Source organism: Lycorma delicatula, chromosome 7 (genome assembly GCF_047948215.1).
Source record: "Lycorma delicatula isolate Av1 chromosome 7, ASM4794821v1, whole genome shotgun sequence".
NCBI classification, from domain to species: domain Eukaryota; kingdom Metazoa; phylum Arthropoda; class Insecta; order Hemiptera; family Fulgoridae; genus Lycorma; species Lycorma delicatula.
This window is the reverse complement of record NC_134461.1, coordinates 11,243,295-11,257,236: the sequence shown is the minus strand read 5'-3', so window position 1 is coordinate 11,257,236 and position 13,942 is coordinate 11,243,295.

The following is a 13,942-nucleotide window of genomic DNA, read 5'->3' as shown; positions in this document are numbered from 1 at the left end:
GAAAGTGAGTACGATCCTCTAATTTATTAATAAAGTGTTACACAATTGCTGAAATATTTGTTTTTATTCACATAAAATATTTATACAATTATTAATTCAACAATCTTACATGAAATAATAGAACAGAGTAAAATTCCTTTTATTATTCGTATTACTAAATCAGTATTATTCGTATCTTCGTGAGTTGCTGATTAACAAGTTTTAGATTTCTGTTGTGTCGTATAAACAAAAGTTAATAATAATTAAACTATTCCGTTTAGTGAACTCCTGTATACTGGTTACAAATGTTAATTTCGACCTAGCTGTGTAAATTATTCACATTTTATTATTGGATTATTTGCTGAATAATCAAAAATAAAAAAGAAATAATCATACAGGAAAAAGAAAGATAACATGAAGAAATATATTTCAAAAAAAGAGGAAGAAAATGAATGTGAAGGGGAAGAAAATGTTTAGAATACGGTAAGAATAAGAAAAATTAGGAGAAGATGAAAGATATAAAGAGGAGGAAAATGTTAAAACCAAATAAACAATAAAAAAAAAAAAAATATTGAGAGATGGTAAATATGAAGAGGAAGAAAACGTTAAGAGACAAGGATAGAATAAAAATATTAAGAGGATGATGAATATTGAGAGAAAATTTGAAAAATAGAGAACGTGTACACTAATTAAGAGCGGAAAAATTATATAAAACGATAGAGCGATTAAATGATTGGCAACAAAAACAATTAAACGAAATGACGATCAACTCCGACTTAAGGAGAATATTGTCCGATAATATCAGAGGAGCAATGAACTAAGAGATAAGAATTTTTTGCAATCTATTAAAGATCGGGTATGTATGCCTCAGTGTATATGTTGTTCTTGTGAGGGACTATTTTTCAGTCACTCTGTAGTTAACTTTAATGTGGATAAAATTAAACAGAAAATTCCAGAATAATTAAACAGAAATTAAACTAGAAAATCCAAAAAATAATACGATTTTAAATTATATTTTCAATTAATATTAAATAATCAGTTGTTTCACCAACATCTATTCATATACAAATACGAGTATTGTGTATATGTACGTATACGTATACATGTATTTATATCGTATGTAATTCCTATTAAATTATATTTACACATTTTTAAAGTACATAACATTTATTTCATTAATAATTTTTGTCACTTTTTTTATTATCACTGAATTATTATGTATTGTAATTTTTTTTACAATCACGGGTTAATTATATATCAAATCAATATATTTAAATTAAAAAAAAGAAAAGGTAAAAAAAAACAAATGGAGATGAAGTCTGATTCAAACCGATGTGCCTTCCCTTTAAGATCAAAATATTTTATTAATTAAAATTTTATTTTTAATTTCGATGGCAATCAAAAAGGGAGGTGCACAACTAGTTGTTACAACAGTGCTAAATCCAAAATTTCAACATTCTACGACTAATCGTTTTTGAGTTATGCGATATACAATCGCACATACATACGTACTCGTACAGACGTCACGACGAAACTAGTCAAAATGGATTCAGGGATGGTTAAAAAGGATATGTCCGTTGAAATCTGAAAACCGAAACGTATCGCAATTACAATACTTCCTTTACTTCGTACAATAAAGTAAAAATGATTTAATATTAGACAACGTATAATGGATGGTCTATTGTAAAAAAAAAAAAAAGGGTGAATGAAACAGTTTGCGAACAAAATTTTAAATGGAATAATTTTTCATGATAATTTTGTTGTATAAAAGTAGTGGTGGAAGAAGTCTGTCGCTGACGATCGTTGCCGTAGTGAGGCGAGGCATAATGAGAGAAAAAAAGTGATGAAATCCGGCAACACTGTTGTACTTGTCGGCGGGAAGTCATGGTAGATTACTTATACACAGTACAATTAGTGCATCGATGGAACATTTGTTTAACCTAACCCACTTGTAACGTCGTCGAATTTGCATATTTCTATAGAGATATTTGTTATTACTGTATCAGGGTGAGTTTTCTTTTATATTTTTAATTTTTATATTATTACAATTTTTTATACTATAATTTGCATTTGTTTTATCCTTTGTTTGTATTATTCAAATAAAATACGAGTAAATTAAATAATCTTTTTAACAGAAATTCTTTAGTAAAAAGATTAGAATTAGTGAAAAGAAACGTACTTCAGTATAACGTAAATGTAATTCAAGCTACCTTAAATAAAATTTCAGACACCCAAGATTTTATTAAGTGCAATATTACATCCGAAAACCGTATTTATTCCGTTCTTTACACACAATAAACAAACTGCATGTCATTGTACTTACTGAATTAATGTCTACAAAAAATTTCTAATTTTAAAATATTTATTAGATTAAAAATGTTAGAACCCAGTTTACACTCATTTGTACAATGAGATATATACAACAAATAATTCATTATGAGTTTTTATATTGTATCATTTTCCATATTTAATTTATCTGTTTTTAAGAATTAAAAAGAAAATCATAAAATTGTTGGAAATGTATATCCATCATTTTTTTAGAGGAAAATGATTTTTAACAAAAATTTAATGACCTTCCTTAGATCGATCGGTTGGTAAATTAATCGACTGATATACTGATAATTCTGGGTTGGAATCCTAGCATCATTCGGCATTCCTTATCAGTCACAAAATATCTCATAACTACTCATAAGTAATAATGTAAACAGAAATTACTCGTAAATTATACGAAGATTAATTTTTCCTTGAAAATATTCGGAACGAGCGTTAAAATATTTTAAATTTTATTCGTAACATTTAAAAAATATTTACCTATAATTTTTTTAATTGAATTTTCGTTTTAAAGTGTATTACAAGGCACAAAAAAATCGCTTCAGTAGGTTGACTGGATCAAAAAACCTGCTAACATGTCGAAGGTTCTGCTATGATTCCAGGCACGGGTTCAATAATTCTTCTTATCAGCCGTGATTCATCTAGTTAATTATGTGTTTAAGAAGGAATTATACATCGCAAATATATATGAAAAAACTGTTTTTCATTTTGAGGCATTACGACCGCACTATTAGGTTTTGTAGAAAATCTAAAATTATGAAGGATTCTGTGAGATCGGCCCGTTAGATCTTGAGATTATCCAGGATAAACTAATTGTGTCTTCATATAACTTACATAATGGTGTAAATTAAATTTAAATCTATGTAGACTGAATTTTTTTTTATTATACTTGTTCGTTATTATTTTTTAAATTAATCTAACAGAGAAAAAAATCACATTAGTACATAGTAAATAGTAAATACTTGTGCAGGAGTTATAAATTTAAAAAGTACGTAATTTCAACAGAGGATTGGAGACCTTGTTTTCGGTTCGATTCCCAGCTTGTGGTGTTCTTTTTTTGTGGCTATTTATCACATTGGATATCATTAACTACGCAGAAATAAAACTTGTCATCTTAATTTTTTTTTTTTTTTAATAATAAATGGGTATAAAAAAGCTTAGATCGCTGAAGGGGATTTACAGAAAAATAATATTTGCAGAATACTGAAATTCCGATATTAGAAATTGATTATCTTTATTTAAAAAAAAAAATAAATTAAAGAATAATTTTCGATTAAAAAGAAGGTATGTTTTTCGCAAAAAGAAAATTAGAGACCGGGTCCTGGGTTCGAATTCAGCTTGTGTTCATTAACTACTCAAAGTCATTATGTTATTATGAAAAAGTCTGTAGAAAGCGTAGGAACACTAAAAAAGGGTATACTATAATAAATAAATTTTAAGGTACTGCATTTATGAATCAGATACCACTTGATACCGAACTTGGCCCCGTTCCCGCCAAGTTCGGTATCAGGTAAATCGCTGCGTTGCGTTTGTCTTATTCAATACATCTACATAGAACAAATCTGCCGTCAAGTATAGCTAGCTATTAAGAACGATGAATGAAAAAAAAATTTATATTTGTGAATTTTTTTTTTTTTAATTTAATAACGATTCAGTATATTATAATTTTATTATTACTGATAATAAAAGATTACCATTTTCGTAAAATATCTAAAATTTATGTTATATTCTCATTTGACAGTACCGTTAAACTAACTATTAATGAACTTGTGATATTTGTCGTTTATGTAGTAGTGTTAGAAATTTTACTTAATCTCTTTTTATTTTAATCTTTATGTCGTACGGTACAGTTAATAAAATAATTACTTATTTTATTCATCCGATCTCTTAGTTAACCGGACTTACGTGTTTCATTTATCCGTAAAATTTACATAAATTATTACTTATTTTAAGTACTCAAATTATAAGAGACATTTCCTTGTAAAAAAATTCAGAAATTAATTCTGATTCAAATTAGATATAATCTGAGATTAATATTTATTAAAATGTCGATTATTCGGACCTCCATGTTTCAAAAATTTTGAAACTTAAAAGCGGTGACAAATCTAAGTAAAAAATAATTATTAGAATACTGAAAAAAATATCGTTTGTTGAACCAACACTCAGATTTAAGCAAGCGTGTATTTATAACGAAATTATTAGTTATGTAATTTCACAGTCTACGGTAAATAATGACGTATATTGCGCTAGCATTTGACTTACGCTACCACTCTTTCCGTCGAATGTGTTTGCTCAACTTCATTCGGGAAGTGTTATTATTCTGTTTTATATTTGCGCTTGGTATAGGCTCACATTTTTTCATTGTTTTATTCATCTACTAATTATTAACTCGTAAGAAAAATAAAGCTAATCAGCAAACCGGTTAATTAAAATACTTATCGATTCCTCTACTGTTCCGTTCACAAATGTTTTTTCTGAATTTATCCCCATAGACTGCTCCTTAATAAAACTAAGATTATAGGAAAGTAATTTGAAGTCATAAAGGTTTTATAGGCATTTTACTAATTAATTATCGCCTCCGTCAATAGCTTTTTATTATTTTCATTTGAAATAAAAAAAAATAATAAATTTTACTTAATCGTATTATTTTTTATCTCTATATTTATCCAAGTTATGATTAGGCATAAACGTGCCGCGGGCTTGAACATTGAGCAACCCGTGCGAAGTTAGGACGGTAACTAATTGTATTAGACTGCATCTTAAACAAAAAATAATGTTACTACCTTTTTTACCTCATACCGAGCGCGGGAACGCATGCGCAGGAAAGGAGTATTACAGACCTTTTTACTTCCTTGTACAAAGTAAAGGAAGTATTGTAATCACAAAAATTTCAGTTTTCAGATTTAAACGGAAATATCCATTCTGACCGTCCCTGAATCCATTTTGACTAGTTTCATCGTGACGTCTGAACGTACATATATATCTGGCATAACTTAAAAACGATTAGCCGTAGGATGTTGAAATTTTGGATTTAGGACTTTTGTAACATCTAGATGTGCACTTACCCTTTTGATTGCAAACAACTGAACCGAAAGTGTCCAAAAAAGCCCAAAATTCAAAGAAATTTGGATTTTGGAAATTTTTGTAACTGTAATAATAAGCCCTCATTGAGAGCGTTTCAATGACATATCATAAGTGGTACTTATTTTTATTGGTTCCAGAGTTATAGTTAAATAAAGGTTTAATTAGTGAAATATTTGGATCTTACAAGGGGAAGGCACATCGGTTCGAATCAGACATCATCTCCCTTTTTTTTTAACTTCTTTTTATTTAAATATATTGATTTATTAATAATTATTAACCACTATGATTGTGATTATAAAAAAAATTACAATAAATAATTCAATAATAACAAAAAAAATATATATTTATATGAAAAAATATCAAAAAATTCTTTATTAAAGAATTAGAGGATCGTATCTCACTTTCAAATGAAATAAGTTTAAATAAAGTGCAGCAAAAAATGTGTATATGTAATTTAATAGACGTGAAAGGAAGTCATGTTGTGTCCACATCAGATTTTTTTTAAAAATATGACAGTGAGGTGGTTTAATATTTTCGTACGTAAAAATTAACTGGATTCGGATCCAGAACCTTTTGGATATAAGTCAATTTCGTGATACGTTTAATCTGATAAAGTAAAAAGAAATGTACATTGTTTTGTCAACCAGAACGGTAGTAATAAAAAAACCCAGAAAATTGAGTCCTGCTGCCATTTCAATATGTATTATGCGTTGACTGTTAGGTAAGCATGTCAATTGACCTGACAATTTCTAATGCAGTAAATTTTCTCCAAAAAAAGTACTCTTCCCGTACATTTTTTGGGTCGGTGAAATCAAAGAATGAATCTGTGATGTACAACAAGTATTTTGTTAAGTTTTGAGTCTGTTGTGTAATTAAGGAATAATGGAGGGCGCGCGTGCGCACGCGCACACATACAATATTTTTATGTAACACTTACTCGTATTTATTGTTAAAATGGGTGACGTTGCATCTGAAGTTCGTCTGAATTCCGTTCTTTTTATACAGTAAATAATTCTAGGTTCGATTTCCGGTTACGCTTGGCATTTATTATCAAAATTCATAACATGAAAAAATAAAAAAAAACAATGTAAAAAATGCGTGATAGTAACTGACGTTTGTCGGCCTCCGTAGTGATCGTGTCTCGGCCTTTTATCCGGAGGTCCCGGGTTCGAATCCCGGTTAGGCATGTCATTTTCACACGCTACAAAATTGCCATTTGATCTCATCCTGTGAAGCAATACATAACGGATGCCCTGAGTAAACGAAAAAAAATGTATACTTTGTATGTTGTCAATACGAGTAAAATAAATTAATTAAAAAAAAAAACTAGTTGTAAATATTCGTTTAATTTAGTGTGAGATAACTTTTTAAATCATACTGCAATCATAGACAGAACTGCTCGCCGACGCGCTGCTACAATTCCCGCCTTGTTATGACACGTACAAGGTTAAACTGAGTTCAAGGTTAAACTACAATGCCGTCCCTTACACCACTGCGTAAAGCACATTTTAACTATAATAATTATTTACGAGTTTATAACGCTGAATAAAATAAACCGTTCGATTCATTTCTTTCTCATACACCGGCTTTTTATTTATTTATTTTTTTTTTTAATTTTTTTTTATTTTTGTTTTTAATTAATTTTTATTTATTTATTTTATATTTTAAATACACGTATAAGCAGCATCGAACCTTGGTTCTTCAATATGTTTTTTTTTTTTTTTTAAGTAGGTTTAAATAAATTTAACTGTTTGGAGACCAAATTGATTCTAAACGAAGTATTTTATAAATATTACAAATGCAATTGTGTTTTGAAATGTGATCATGTTATGAAAGTCGAACCCAGGATCTTCCACTTAAGCTGTTTTTAATAGTGATACTCGGATATTCATTACGAATAAAACTACAGCTTCTGTAGATATACAGCCTTCGCTGCGGTGAAAGAAGTGAAGGTGTCATTTGTACGACTGAACTTCATTTCCGTTTCGACGCAATATTTTGTATTTATCTGGCCGTCTGATACTTTTATTTACTAGAACCTTAAATGTAATCGAATTAATTACGAATTTTCAGATTTTTTTTTATCCTTATTGCTTTATTTCATTTTATATAAATTAGTTTACAACATTCTATCATATTAAAATCTGGCCGATCAGTAGATATAGTTGTTAGCTTCTAAATCTGCTGGTCTCGGGTTTGATTCTGGGTAAGAATTTGGCTTTTTTTAAAGTATCTCACTAATATCATCTACCTCATATTTCTAGCTCGTTAAAATACACGTGTAGGATAATACGAGGTCGTATTGTAAATAACGTTGGAAAAAATAGATCTGTTATTATTTAATATTATGTTTGTTTATATATTACTTTACAAAACGGATAAACGTTATCGTAATATTTTTATTATACTTATTGAAATTAAAGGAAATTAATTAGTATTTTAATAAAATGTAATTCGTATAAAATAATGGACTAATCTTTATTTAATTTAATTATGTCAGATGTATATATAAGAAAAGGACTATAATTTTTACCTCGCATACCAATAATGACCGTTATGTTTAGGGTTATATTTGAATTGCATCACGCGTGATGTCCGACGCTAGCCACCAGCCAGATGCGAAGAAAGACAGCTGGCCGTTCTGTTCACCATCATCCCCCCTCTCTAGACTCACATCATCTTCACATTAGTCATCGACTGACAAATCTTTTCACTTGACATACCACAAAAAATTAAACAAAAAAAATAATTACCTCTAAAATTCGTCTTTACAAAATACTCCTCTCATCAGCGTTTGACCTATACAATTTTATAAATTATAATATTTATCATCGGCTATTGAACTATTTTTTTTTGTATTTATTAAAATATTTATTACTATAAAAAAATATTTTATTACATTTATTTATCATTAAAAAATTTGTTTTAATCACAATCTTATTATTTTTTTTAAATTAGCGCAAATAATGTATTTTCAATAAATTAAATAAAATTCTACCTTCAAAACTAGATTAAACTAATATACCGACGGTACACGAGAGTGATGAAGCTTTCTATTATTTAATCAAATGTAATGTTTCATCTTGATAGAACTATACGTGTACTGTCTTCATCAGTAATCCAAGAATTCACAGGTACACGTACATGCACGCGCAAAGGGAGAAATCTGTTACCAGATAATTACAATTTTTAATTTTTATTAAAATAACGTTTACTTCTTAACAAATGTTATATATTCATAAATAAATGCATGGAAACATCAGAATATTTAATTTACTAAACAATTTACACGAATCTCATTTACCGGTACAAAACAAAGTTCTGGTAGCCCATTTTAGTATATTTTTTTTACTTTTTCAAGTAATCACAAAACATACTGTAGTATTATATTTTAGACAAGGTATACATAAACGTAATAAATGATAACGATGATACAAGATTAGCATTTTATTAAAACACTTGAAAGAGCAATACAGTGTGATTTGACTCGATTGTAAATGAAATCGGTTTAGTCATCTCATGAAAATTTGCTACGTAATTAGACGGTCCAAACATTTTACATAATGTACAACAGAAAATGTTACTATTAAAAGGAATAATATTTATGTAATTAGCATATTATTTCTTACTGAGAAGTGGATCGCACAAACTTTAACCTTATTTAAAGCTAAAGTTAGGATTTGCATGGCGGGTCGGTAACTTTATCTAAGAATTCAATTTCCACGATGAGGTTTACAAAGTTTTATTCTGTTTTGCTCGATCTATCTGAAAATGGTCCGGAGTGCGAGGTGGAAGAGACCACCCAACATGTGTTGTTTTTTGTCCACGATTCGCCATAGAGCGTAGAGAGATGCTCGGCAACCTGAGACGTGAGCACATGTTCCGCCCTGAAGATACCCTACGAATCTTATTAGAAGGTGAGGCACAGTGAAAGACTGTGGAAAGATTCGTCAGGACGGTCATGAGGAAGCTGCAATTATATGAAGAGTTCCGCAGAGGAGAATGGCGCAGGGGCGGAAAAGTTCTCGGCTGAGTGCCTAGGGGGTCGCCTGGGTGGGATGAGGCCGGGCACATTCTGCTCGTGCGTCTGATGGTGGCCACTGATAAGTGGTGTGACTATTTGAGATATTTGTCTTGACTGCTGTGGGTGTTAGAAGCTTTGTCCTGTTTTCTGCTGGGTTCTTGTGTGATGTTGTCGGTGTTTGTAGCTAACGTGCTGTATGTGTTGCTTCAAGTAGTGTTGTTTGTGTGGTGTGTGACATTTGTCGGTTTGTTACGACTGTGTTTGTGGACTATTCCCCTTTCTTTTGTTGAAATGTTTCTATAAGCAGTCCCAGGAAGGGGGAAGCCAGGAGTGGAGGTTTAGTCGGTAGTGCGCAGGTATACATACGCCCTTGGTTATATGTGGCGGAACCTGTTAGCGAGCCCGACACTGCTTAGGCAGTGGGGCAGTGGGGTTAGGCAGTGGCGTAAATGGGGTTCCTCCACGACTAATCATTAATTAGTCGTGGAGTTAGTGCGTAGGGTAAGTTGGTTAATTTGTATTTATAATTATAAGCGGCAAACGTTTTTGTTATTATTAATATCACCCGATATTACCATTTACATTTATTTATTATACAAATATACTCATAATTTAACCAAATTTAACCTACGCTCGCTAACCTTGACTAATTAACAGAGTAATGTTTTGAGTATTTAAACAAAAATTATAGTATAGGTTATTATTACCCACCGGGTTGGTCTAGTGGTGAACGCGTCTTCCCAAATCAGCTGATTTGGAAGTCGAGAGTTCCAGCGTTCAAGTCCTAGTAAAGCCGGTTATTTTTACACGGATTTGAATACTAGATCGTGGATATCTGTGTTCTTTGGTGGTTGGGTTTCAATTAACCACACATCTCAGGAATGGTCGAACTGAGAATGTACAAGACTACACTTCATTTACACTCATATACATATCATCCTCTGAAGAATTATCTAAACGGTAGTTACCGGAGGCTAAACAGGAAAAAGAAAGAAAAGAAAAAGAGTATAGGTTATATTGGTTTTTAATATCTGAATAGATTTTAAATACATTCAAATGTTAAAATAGGTCTAGATTCGATCAATTATAGATTTGAAAATTTTTTCAAACTGCGGTACCACCGAAAGTGCGCAAGTGCCAATTTACTTTTGTAATTTTTTAAGTTACAATGAAATACTTACTTTTAGTAATACTTTACAATGTTACTGATCATATTAAAGACCGTTTAATTTTTTCTCTTAGAGATGCGAAAGGACTGCCACGATTTCCTACATGTAATCGCAGCACGATGCCTTTCAATGCACGATTATTGGTAAAGATCATGTTCGGAAATTTCAGGATTTATTCTATTTTTCTAAATTCTATTCTTCCCTTAAAAAGGCGAAGGCTTAAGAATTAACAGTACCAAGGTAAGCAGTTTACAGTTAAAATCTCATTCAGACAGCTAAAACGTTAATGATACGTCAACAAAGATTTTTAAATGTGGTTACGAATTACTAAATTGTTGTAAATAACTTTTTAAAAACGTGAAGAAATCTTAGAAAAATAAGGCGGAGATAGAAAAATGTGAAACACCAGTAAAAGAAGTATTATTCGTTTTTTTGGTACTTTTTCGTTTATCCCCCTCCCCAAAAAACGTTTCCACATTTTTCACCTGGAAATAACTCAAAATAAAAGGAAATATTGATATTAACAACCTGGTAGAAGAAAAAACCCAATATAACCATTTATTTTATAAATATAATCTAACAAAGTTAACCTACGCGTGCTTCACTTGCTAACCTTGACTAAATAACAGTAATGTTTTGTGTATTTAAATAATAAATTCAGTAAATATTGGAATTATTTATGATAATCAAAACATTACTTTTAATTAGTCAAGGTTAGAGTGCAAAGCGAGCGTTCGTTAAGTTTGTAGTATGTTAAGTTGAAATATCGGTCCTTTTTCGGTAAGGGGGTACCACATTTTTCCTTTTTTTATTTCCTTGTACAAAGTAAAGGTAGTATTGTGATCGCGAAAAATTTCGGTTTTCAGATTTTAACGGAAATATCTATTTTGATCATCCTTGAATCCATTTTGACTAGTTACCGCGTGACGTCTGTACGTATGTATGTATCTCGCATAACTCAAAAACGATTAGCCGTAGGATGTTGAAATTTTGGATTTAGGACTGTTGTAACATCTAGTTGTGCACCTTTCCTTTTGATTGCAATCGACTGAACCAGTAATAAGCCCTCATTGAGAGCCTTTCAACGATATATCATAAGTGGTACTTATTTTTATTGGTTCTACAGTTATAGTCAAATAAATTTTTTATTAATGACATATTTGGATCTTACAAGGGGAAGGCAGATCGGGACGAATCCCACTTTACACACACATATATATATATTTAAACTTTTTTTTAATTTAAATATTTTGATTTATAATAATTATTAACCTCTGATTGTAAAAAAATTACGATAAATAATAATTCAATAATAGTAATAAAAAAAAGATATTAGCAGTTATGAATGAATTAAAAATTAATGTACTTTTATTTAAAAAAAAAAAATGTGCATATGTAATTTAGTAAGCATACAAGGAAGTCATGTGGTGCTCAGATCAGATTTTTTGTAAAGATATTTGGTATCTTTCATAACTCAAAAACGATTAGCCGTAGTGTGTTGAAATTTTGAATTTAGGACTGTTGTAACATCTAGTTGTGCACCTCCCATTTTTATTGCAATTGACCGGACCAAAAGTGGCCAAAAAATCCAAATTTTTTTGGATAGGGATGTAATTTTTTTGGTTAGGGATGTAGGATGTAGAGGGTATACTGAAATGAAACGACTAGCACTAGATAGGGAATTTTGGAGAGCTGCATCAAACCAGTCAAATGACTGAAGACAAAAAAAAATTCTAATACAACTACTCCAAATAGTTTAAGTTGATTGACGTATTCACTCAACCTTTGGTTTTTAAACCGATCAAAATATTGAGCTAATAGTTTTATTAATAATTCCAGTTTGTTTATTGTTAATGGTTTGTTTATTTATCCTGTTGACTAATGTATTTGAGTATTAACATTAAAAAATGTAGTACCAATGATTAATATATAAATCCAACCTAATGTTTCTACTATATTATTGTTGTAATTCAACTTGTCCTTTTCATAGCAATGAAAAGCTACTATTATCAGGAGTACTATTACAATTTTCCCATTAAAATTCTGTATAATTAATTTCATAAGATTTTTATATCATAAATAACTGAAATTTTCTTTTGGTTTTTAATTAAATATGATTTAATCAAATTAGGTGAAGTAAAGTTAGGTAGGTGAAGAAAGTATTATTTAAACATGTTTTACATGATTTTTAAAATAATTTGTAATTTCTTATTGTTTAAATTAGTCTAAAACTATTAGGGAATGACTTAAGACTAAAACTGTAACAAAACATCACTAAATTTCAATTACCACTTACAACAGCATTTTGAAAGTTATTAGTTAAAAAGAAAATTGTTCTAGTGATTTCTTGACACAATGTCAAAAAGCCATTCATACAAAAAGAAGGAATAAAAGCCAAAAAAAAAAAAAAAATGGAAGCGGCTTATCATTTTAAAGAAACAGTTACAATAAAACATCATTATCCAAAAAAGCAAAATTAAGACACTAAAAAGCAAATAGGTTTGCCTGAAGTCTTATGTAGTTCGGAAAGCCTACAGAATTTCTTAGGAAAAATCTAGTAAAAGTAAAAAATTACTTTATGAAAAGTACAAAATAAGCTAGTTCAAAGAAATTGGAAAAGATCTAAAATTATTAAATATTTCTGATGAAATAATTTTTGACAAATAAAATTAGTAGATGAATCTAAATTTTCAATGAAACAGAAAAGGAAAGAGTGGATGAACCTAACAAGGAAAGAATGAATGAATTTTAGAAAAGAAAGAAGTCAGGACAGGATGCGTAATCTTTAGGAGGTCCAATCACAAGCAGAAAAATAAGAAAAGAAAAAGATTTTCATGAAGAAAACTATTTAGTAATAGAAGATAATTATACTGATAGAAATGTTTAAATAAACATTCTTATTTTAAAATAGCTAGCAACTATAAGAATGTGCAGTTTCAATTACGATGTGTTATTTTGGTGGGGGGGGGGGAGAGAATACTTGCTTTTATTACATTTAAATATGTATGTGATATAAGCATTACATATTTATATGAATGTATAGGCTGCTTTTAATTACATACACACACTCACAAAAATTTATTGTGTGTTCAAAATGTACATGCATGGGCACACGCACACACACAAACACAATAAAAATATATTACATATGTTCACAAATTATAACAAACTTTAAATAACTTTTCATAAACCATATCTCTACCTACATTGGGGATAATTGAAAAAAATTTAATGAAAAGAAAAAGGGTTATGACACATCATTTTAAAGAGCATCAAAAAACAAAAGTTTTGATATAAAATATGATCCTACAACTCTGACCAAAATGAAGGCCATTTAATACCTTTCACAGATAGT